This window comes from Lynx canadensis, chromosome B1 (genome assembly GCF_007474595.2).
Source record: "Lynx canadensis isolate LIC74 chromosome B1, mLynCan4.pri.v2, whole genome shotgun sequence".
Classification (NCBI taxonomy): Eukaryota; Metazoa; Chordata; class Mammalia; order Carnivora; family Felidae; genus Lynx; species Lynx canadensis.
Genome location: NC_044306.2, coordinates 132199792 through 132210585, shown reverse-complemented (window position 1 = coordinate 132210585; position 10794 = coordinate 132199792).

Genomic DNA, 10794 nt, shown 5'->3' with positions numbered 1-10794 from the left:
GATCGTGACCTGGCTGAAGTCGGACGCTTAACCGACTGCGCCACCCAGGCGCCCAAGAATCCTAAAATTTCTATGGGACCACAAAAGACCCTGAATAGCCAAAGCAATCTTGAGAAAAAAACAAAGCTAGAGGTATCATGTTCCTTGATTTCAAATTATACTACAAAGCTATAGTAATCAAACTAGTATGGTACTGGTAGCAAAGCAGACACTTGGATGTGGAATAGAATAGAGAGCCTAGAAATAAACCCATGCATATAATGGTCAATTAATCTGTGACAAAGGAGGCAAGAATATACAGACGGGAGAAGACAGTCTCTTCAACAAATTGTAATGGGAAAATTGGATGCTACATGCAGAAGAATAAAACTGGACACTTACACCATACACAAAAATAAATTCAAAATGGTTAAGGACTTGAATGTAAGACATGAAACCATAAAACTTCTGGGAAAATAGGCAGTAAATTCTGACAATATAGCTTTAGCAATATTTTTCTGGATCAATCTCCTCAGGCAAGGGCAGCAAAAACAAAGATAAACAAATGGAATTGTATGGGGTTTAAAAGTGAAAAGCTTTTGCCTTGTGATAGAAACCATCGACAAAATTAAAAGGCAATCTATTGAATGGGAGAATATATTTGTAAATCATATGTCCAGTAAGGGGTTAATATCCAAAATATATAAAGAACTCATGCAAATTAATATAAAAATCCAAACAACCCTATAAAAATTAAAAAAAAAAATAAAAAAACAAAATAATAAAAAAAGGCTTGAATAGACATTTTCCCAAAGGAAACATACAGATGGCCAACAGGTATATGAAAAGGTGCTAAACTTCACTAATCATCTTGAAAATACAAATCAAAGCCACAATGAGATATCACCCCACATTGATCAGATTGACTTTTACCCAAAAGACAAAAAATAACAGGTGTTTGCTAGAATGTTAAGAAACATTGTACACTGTTGGTGGAAATGTAAATTGGTGCAACCACGATGAAGGTTCCCCCTCAAATTAAAAATAGAAATACCACATGATCTAGCAATTCCACTTCTGGGTATTTATCTGAAGAAAATGAAAACACTAGTTCAAAGAGATATTTGCACCGTTACGTTCATTGCAGCATTATTTACAGTAGCCAACATGTGGAAGCCAACTAAGGGTCCAATGAGATAAAAGGATAAAGAAGATGTGGTGTACATATACAATAGACTATTACTCAGCCATAAAAAAGAGTGAAATCTTGTCACTTGTGACAACGTGACTGAGCCTACAGGGTATTATGCTAAGTGAAATAAGTCAGACGGAGGCAAATGCCGTATGATTTCACTTATATGTGGAATCTAAAAAAACAAAACAAACAAAAAAAGTAGAAACAGACTCATAAACAAAAAGAACAAACTGATATTTGTCAGAGGCCAGAGGGTGGGGGATGGGCAAAATGGGTAAAGAGTAGTGGGGGGTACAGGCTTCCAGTTATGGAATATATGGGAATATGGGATAAAAGGTACAGCATAGGGGATATAGTCAATGGTATTGTAATAGTGTTATGAGGAGATGGTAGCTACACTTGTGAGCATAGCATAACATTCACTATGTTGTACACCTGAAACAAATTGTGTGTCGTTGTGTGTCAACTATACATCAAAAAGAAATTAAAGTGATAAAAAAGGACATTGTATTCTGAGAAACTGGAAAATTCATCAAGAAGATACAGCAATTTGGGGTGCCTGGGTGGCTCATTTGGTTGAGTGCCTAACTTCGGCTCAGGTCATGATCTCGCCATCTGTGAGTTTGAGCCCCGCATTGGGCTCTGTGCCGACAGCTCAGAGCCTGGAACCTGCTTCACATTCTGTGTCTCCCTCTCTCTGCCCCTCCCCTGCTCTCACTCTGTCAGTCTCTCTCTCCAAAATAAATAAAAAAATATTAAAAAAAAAACCTCACAAAGATATAGCAATTGTAAATTTTAATTAAAAAAACTTTTAAAAACATTTATTTTTGAGAGATAAAGAGAGAGTGAGGCAGAGCACAAGTGGGGGGCGGGGACGGGGGGCAGAGAAGGAGACACAGAATCTGAAGCAGGCTCCAGGCTCTGAGCTGTCAGCACAGAGCCCAATGTGGGACTTGAACCCACGAACTGTGAGATCACTACCTGAGCTGAAGGTGAACGCTTAACTAACTGAGCCACCCAGGCACCCCACAATTGTAAACTTATATGTGTGTAGTAAAGCAGTCCAAAATATATGAAGAAAAATTATACAATTGATAGACAGTTCCGTAATAATATTTAGAAACTTCAATATCCCACTTTCAATAATGAGTAGAAAAACTAGAGCAAAGATCAATAAGGAAACATAGGACTCTGTAATAAAGTGGTAATTCTCACTTCCAGATAGGAGTACAGAAGTTTTGAACTTGAGAATATCAATTTCAAGCAAATCACAGGCTCAAAACAAAGCAAGCAATATTCATTGCCTATGACATATAATTCTGTTTATGTGTAAACATTTCCTCCATATGAATCTCATATTTTTCCTCTGTGAAGTGGTTTAATAACTGGTTACAGATATTGACAGATAATAATGGCTAATTTGCAAGGTAGTATCTTTATAACAAACAATAAATTAAGTTAATAAGTATATTATTAATAAAATACTGGAGAAGGATGAAGCATTGCCAAGCATTTTGCAGAATAAAGAATATTGGCCAGCAAAACAAACAAACAAACAAACAAACAAACAAAAAAACTCCCTTCAAACAAGAAATAGCTCTTACTCAATTTGTGCAACAGTATTTCAGGTGACACATAAAACAATGTCTTAATACATCAAGATCTTTTTTTTTTCTTTTCCCCTGAAAAGGGCAAGTAATTTTATAGTTTCCATAAGTAGTCTTATTTTTTTGCATCCTTGGCATACAACTAATTGTGGTTATCATGAACATGAGATTTGCATAGAAAATGGATATTTTGATAGCATAACTTGTTTTTTTCTTCCTTCCTCCCATCATACATACTATTTAGAGGAAATATATTTGAGAAAACTTCATTTTCTTCTAGAAGTAATTGTTTCCTTTTTTTTTTTTTTTACTCCACCCTCGATTTGGGAAGATTTGTTACTTTATTTGTGATGCAGCAAAAAATACTCTAGTAGCTGGAGTTAATAAAACTTAGTAAGGGCTAATGGAAGAATGAGTCAGGTCATAATGAGAAAACCATTATGTTTTATTGAAGCAGTATCTGACATCCTGTCATTAGCATTTCATGTGCAGTAAAGCAGCCGGAGTGAACTAGTTAGGTAAGTAGACGATGACAGGCTTGAGTGGGCTTTGGCCATGGTGCCACCTCAACAAGCTATATGTAATTAGCCTTCTGCGTTTCAACTTTCATTTGTAAAATGGGAAGGTTAATAACAATAATGCTTACATCATAGGGTTATTGTAAACAGCAATAGATAATGTATGTAAGAAACTTAGAATAATGACTGGTATATAGTAAACATTCAATATACCTTAGCTATTATTGTTAATAGTAACAGTCTCGAATACTAAGGTATAATCATTTATATATAAGTTTAATTGTGAACAAGGGGCAAATAATTTTACTGATCCCATTTTATGAATGGGGAGACTGAGGTATATAATTTCATTAAATGTTTATCCTAAGAGCCTTGAGATAAGAGCTTATGCCTGGAGACATAACAACCTAGTGCCTATTTCATACGAGAAGTCTTCTCCTTTACCGAAGATGGCACCTGTATCATGCAGTAAAGAAAATCTTATATGCATATCATCTACATTATGTACTCCAGGAAATGTTTTTCAAATTATAGAGCACTGTCCCTAATGGTAGGTGAGAACAATAAACTAATAATACTGGCAGCCAAAGGGGCATAGCTAGAAGAAGCCAGCCAAAAGAGAGAAATTTATCTGAAATCTCGTGTTTTATCATTTAAAAATGGTGAATGTGTCTTTTGATTTTTCTTTCAATTGGATTTTGGTAGGAAACAGCTGGCACTTTCAACCTGGGTAATTGAGAAGAATTTTATAAAGAGATTGTGTATAAAGGTGCAGGTAGGTTTTAGGGTGACCACAAATTAGGAGTCCAGTACCACGGGATCTAGTGACAGGTTGGGGTCAAGCATATCACTCCTAGGCCTGAGGAGTCCAGGAAAGGAGGAGCAACCAGAACCCAGCCGAATGGAAATGTCTGCCTGGTAGGGGCTCTGGCTTTGTTGAACATGACACAGACGACACAAAGCACCCTAAGGGGGGTATCCAGGAAATAAACGTCTTACCCTTCCCCCTCTCTGCCACCCATCTCCAGCCCTCTGCTAGGGCTGAAAGCAGAGGGTAGCAGCATGGCCAGGGGGCCTGTGGGACCTGTCTGTACAAGTCAGCCTGCAAGAGCACAGAGCAAGATATGCAACGGTACAGGGTGGATAGACAAGAGCACATGGAAGATTCCAGCACATCTATATACATTTATATTTGATATTTGCTTCAATATTAAAGCGACTTAAGTACTTACCCATTAAAACTGCCATCTCATGTTTCAGGAAAAGTGATTTTTCAGGATGAAAAGTTTCGGGTCCTGGTTTGGGGAGCGGGAGCACAGAAATAAGTTCCTGACTGAAAAGTTGATCTTTGGCAATTTCAAACCCCCAACTCAGTGCTGTATTAGTTTTCTTTTGCTGTGTAACTAATGACCAGAAACTTAGCAAATTTAAGCAGTACAGATTTGCTATCTCACAATTTCTGTGGTCAGAATTATGGGTGCAGCATTTCTGGATTCTCCAAAATCCAGGCATTGGGTCTTGCCTGACAGAAATCAAGGTGTTGGTTAAGGGCTATGGTTCTCACCTGAGTTTGGGGCTCCTCTATCCGAGCACACTGGTAGTTGGCAGCATTTATTTCCTTGTGTTTGTAGAGCCAAGCTGCTGTTTCTCTTCAGGCTGTCAGCTGGAGACTTCTCTCAGCTCCTAGAGAGTGTCCACACCTCCTTGCCACGTGCCTTCTCCATTTGCAGTTGACAACATAGATTGTTTTCTTACAGGCCTGCTGGAGTGTATCTCTCTGACTTCTGGGACCAGCTGGAGAAAACTCTCCTTTTAATGGGCTCACAGGATTTGGTCTGGTACATGCAGATAATTTTTTTTTAAGTTTATTCATTCATTTTGAGGGAGAGAGAGGGTGCACGAGTGAGAAGGGAAGGGGCAGGGAGAGAGAGGGAGTGAGAGAATCCCAAGCAGGCTCTGCTCTGTGCTGTCAGTGGCTCGAACTCACAAACAGTGAGATCATGACCTGAGCCGAAAGAGTCTGACCCTTAGCCGACTGAGCCACCCAGGTGCCCCAATCTCTCTATTTTAAGGTCACCTGATTTGGGACCTGAATTACATTTACAAAATCACTTCACGGCAGTGATTGATTGAATGACTGGAGGAAGGTGTGTGTACATCAGAGGCAGAGAATCTTGAGGACCATCCTCGAATATTGTCTACCACAGTGGGCCTGAGTAAACCAAAGTGGAGTCACCTGGGACTCTCCTCCCACAACCTCTGCAAGGTCTAAAATGTATGGTAATCTGGGGTCTATAGACTAGCAAGAGCTGCAAATGTGGATGCATTCAGGGACCAAACAGGTAGCATGGCTCAGTCACATGAGTTTCCAGTATTTTCTATTCACACGAATCTTCATGTCAGGTGGCAAGGTCATCATCAACGACATCGTTTATTTCAGTCTGGGGACACCCCCTCGATTCAGCAGAAACATGCCACTCAAAATTGTAGATGCAATCCCAATTGTGATTGAAAATGTCCAGTCTCATGCAATAATCCTTATTTTGTTTATAATTGAAAGTTCTGTCTTATCAGCTCCACAGACTCACATGAAGAAGGGGGTTCTGATTTGGATTCTTGTTTCTTTCCACCCCTTAGAGATTCCTTTTTTTCCCCCCAAGTTTATTTATTTATTTTGACAGACAGAGAGCATGAGTGGGGGCAGGGCAGAGAGGGAGGGAGGGAGTGAGAGAGAGAGAATCACAAGCAGGCTCTGCACTGTCAGCATGGAGCCCAGTGTGGGTGGGGCTCGAACCCATGAACCGCAAGATCACCACCTGAGCTGAAATCAAGGGTCAGGCACTTAACCAACTGAGACACTCAGGTGCCCCTCCACCCCTTTGGGATTCTAATTCTGCCAAATAGTCTGTGAAGGCCAGGGAGAGAGAGGGAAACAGGACATCTGGAAAGGTTATAATCTTCTAAGTGTTGCATGCCTGGTGCTCTGGGCAGGTGTTTATGTCTAAACTGCTCTCATTGGCTTTCTGTAGATTCTTTTCTTTTAAAGTTTACTTATTTATTTTTGAGAGAGAGAGAGAGACAGAGAGAGAGAGAGAGAGAGAGAGAGAGAGAGAGAGAGAGAAGAGAATCCCAAGCAGGCTCTGTGCTGTCAGAGCTGAGCCCAACGAGGGGCTGGGCTTGAACTCAGGAGCCGTGAGATCATGACCTGAGCTAAAACCAGGAGTTGGTTGCTTAACCCACTGATCCACCCAGGTGGTCCTCTTTAGATTCTTTACAGAACTTTCCCCCTCCAGTCTCCCCTCCTCCTTTAAATGTGCACGGGTGCTGCTCACAGGTTTGTGTGCAGGTGTTCAAGTGTACACTCTCTCCCTTCCTCCCTCCCTTACACACATCACCAGGGATCTCCAACTTACAGATCTCTTAGTATTGTCCTTCAGCTCTTGGGCATAAAGCTCCTAATTCAGTCCCTGTGAATTTGGAAGGTTTCCTCCAACAGCATTCAGCTGTGGTGGAAAGAGATTAGTGAAGTTGAGCATAATTTTACACATTTATGATGCTTGCTGATAGAGTTTGACAAATTTCTCTGTTGTATTGTTCATCCTTTGTAACTGATTTGTAGATGTTCTTCCGATTTTTCCAAATTCTAATATTTTGTCAGTTACATGACTTCTTTTTTTTTAATTAAAAAAAAAATTTAATATTTATTTTTAAGAGAGAGACACAGAGCACAAGCAGGGGAGGGGCAGAGAGAGAGAGAGAGAGAGAGAGTCACAGAATCTGAAGCAGCTCCAGGGTATGAATTGTCAGCATAGAGCCTGATGCAGAGCTCAAACCCACAGCCAATGAGATCATGACTTAAGCCAAAGTCAGACGCTCAACCGACTGAGCCACCCAGGTGCCCCACATGACTTCTCTTTAAATCTTAGTTACTTAAGTTTTAAATTTTAGTGTAAAGTTACCGATTGTTTTCCTTTTTCCTCATTTTTTGAATTAGTAATATTTTTGTTAGCATTTAACTTTATATTTTAAAAATCATATTTGGGGCACCTGGGTGGCTCAGTCGGTTGAGCACCTGACTTCAGCTCAGCACATGATCTCGCGGTCTGTGAGTTCGAGCCCCGCTGACAGCTTGGAGCCTGGAGTCTGCTTCGTATTCTGTGTCCCCCTCTCTCTCTGCCCCTCCCCACTCATGCTCTGTCTCTCTCTGTCTCAGAAATAAACAAACATTAAAAAAATTAAAAAAATAAAAGTCATATTTGATATGACAAAGTTAAACTGAATCAAAAATATTTTCCTAATTCTTAAAGGTCTGGCAACTCTGTTTGAACGTATTATCCTCATACTTTACACAAAAAGGGAAATACGTTTAAAGTCACATAGGTATTTCATAGTAATATTTAAAATTATTTTTAGTACTTATCTAGTTTTTAAAAAAAATGTTTATTAATTTGGGGGGGTGAGGGGCAGAGAGAGAGAGAAAGAGAGAGAATCTCAAGCAGACTCCATGCTGTCAGTACAGAGCCCTACACTGGGCTTGAACCCACCAATTGTGAAATCATGACCTGAGCTGAAATCAAGAGCTGGATACTCAACTGACAGAGCCACCCAGGCTCCCCACTATTTATCTGGCTTTGTGTGTGTATATATATATATATATATACACACACACACACACACACACACACACACACATATATATATACACACACACATAAATACATCTATATATACATAAATACATATATATACACATAAAAGATGTAGGGAAATATATATATATATGTATATATATATATATATACACACACACATACATACATATAAAGTTTGCTAAGTAGAAGAAAATGGCAAAATGCCAGCCTTTTTGTAATTGAGTGATAAAGTTCAAGCAAAGAAGAAAGAAAATCTCAAAGGAGTAGGGGAGATAAATGACATTTTGTTTTGCCTATGTTATTTGATCCACACAATTTTGTAAAGTATGTACTGTTATCCTCAACTCACACATGAATGTGCTGAGTCTCAAAAAGACTAGATGACTTGGACAAGGAATTTGGCTTTAAAGCTGAAATTTGAACCCAGTTTTCCTTGGTTCTAAGACTGGGTATTTACTACTATATCCCTTTGAACATCCAGTTTATATGTCTCAAGTATCTACCATTGAAAAAAATTGACTGAAAACAGTGTGCATTTATATGCAAAACCTCCCAAGAATGAAGACATATGTGCAAGTGCCCAGCAGAATGTTTGGCACATAGCTATTATCCTTTGTATTGACTTTGGGCAAAAAGAACATAGGTAACAGGAAAATACTTTCCAGGCCTTTAAGAAATCTTACCTTGCTTCTAAACACCTGTAATATCTTTGACAATGACATTCTGCTTAGTTTTTTTTTAATTTTATTAAAAAAATCTTTTTAATGCGTATTTATTTTTGAGACAGAGACAGAGTGTGAACTGGGGAGTGTCAGGGAGAGAGGGAGACACAAAATCTGAAGCAGGCTCCAGGCTCTGAGCTGTCAGCGCAGAGCCCGACGTGGGCTTGAACTCACAGACCGTGAGATCATGACCTGAACTGAAGTCAGAAGCTCAACCGACAGATCCACCCAGGCGCCCCTGCTTAGTTTTTTTTTTTTTTTTTTAATGGCAGGCCAAGGTTCCTGTGCTGTTTGATTAAGAGGTGTCAAGTGGGAATTAAAAAAAAAAGATGTAGAGAAATAATCATCCTTGAGATGCCAGTACTCCCACCAGAAATCTTTCAAGCACTTTCAGCTTCTATCCTGACAATTTGAATTTCAACTATCTTAGTCCTCTATGCTATATTTAGAAAAACCGACTGCAGAACACTAACATAGTTCTAAGGGTTTAAAGAGTTTAGAACTCTGTAAATTAGCTGACTGATAGTCTAGGGTGGTGTTGAGGAAAATTAAACAATGTTGGTATTCATGAGTTCATTAAGTATGGGTGGTAGACTGAACGTGATCCTATGTGGTTTACAAAGAAAGACTTCACAGGAAACAAGAAATATTTTGAGTCCACAATCAGTCCAGTGAAGCCAGATTAAGCTATGAAGGTTGCTCTTGTGTTTACTACTCAACATTACAGATGTGGATGGGTGAGAACAGTGGCTGGAAATGTCATCTAAGGAGACAAGCGTCTGGTTAGTGGAACAGAAACAGCTACAGGCATAAGACAAACTATCTCAGCCCCCTGAGGACCTTTGTGTGATCTAACTTTCCACAAATAGTATTTATATCTTTGGAAACACATGAAGTTTAACTATGGCAGCTCTATTTTAGGCCAAAATAGTGTGTACTTATATACACAGTAGTTGGAAGTTTTTTTTATTTAAAAAATTTTTAGTTTATTTATTTTTTGAGAGAGAGAGAGAGAGAGAGCGAGCGAGCAGGGGAGGGGCAGAGAGAGAGGGAGAGAGAGAGAGAGAGAGAGAGAGAGAGTCCCAAGCAGGTTCTGCAGTGTCAGGGCAGAGCATGGTATGGGGCTTGAACTCATGAACTGTTGAGTTCACACCCCGAGCTGAAATCAAGAGTCGGATGCTTAACCAACTGAGCCACCCAGGCACCCTAGAGTAGTTGGAAGTTTTGAAAGAATCACTGTTTAAAGTATATAGAAATTTTACTAAGTTATTTTTGAGAGTTGGGGTTCATAAATCTTACACCTCTCCCACTCTACAGTTTCTTGATGAAGACAGATTCAAGGAGGCACAAAGAAATCCAATGATAGTGTTAGTTTTATAATGATTAAGCTAGATTGGAGGACATGGCTGGACTTTCCATCTTCTTCTAGGAACTTAGACTGCAGGATCCCAACTTATTTACCCAGGAGTAGGCAGAGAGGCTGAAACTACACAGCATACACCTGGATGGCCCTGGGCAGGAGGCTGCTAAGCCTAGATGTGACATAATATAAGCTTGAATACAGGTGCTCTATGTCACCACAAGCGCCCTGTACCTCCATGCCCTCCTGTATTTCCATGAATGTCAAGCTCTTATCACTTTCACCAAGCCAAGAGCAAAAGTATGCACACACACGCACACACACACACGCTATATCATCAAGAGCAGGAAAAAAATCACTGCTTCTCATCTGCAGGTGTTGTTGATTCTATGGGAATTCTATTTTAATCAAAGGAAAAAAAAAACCCCTTTCATTGTAAATACTTTCAGCTCCACTGTAGATTTCTAGCAGAAGTGTGTCACGTTGAAAATCAATTGATTCTAAACATCTAGGGCTAAAATAACACTTTTGACAGCAGTGCAAAAGCAACAACAACAACAACAAAAAGAACGAAGTAAATTTGAATCTCTATTATGTTTATTATGGAAAATGAAATGCAAAAAATCATACTTAAAATTTTTTGAGGGTAAAACAAAGTCATCCGTCGAATTTCCTTCCTTCCTTCATTTAAAAGTCAAATTCAAAATGAGAGCAGAAGTGTATATAATTCCAAAATCTTGATCTATCCTTATTTAAATCCT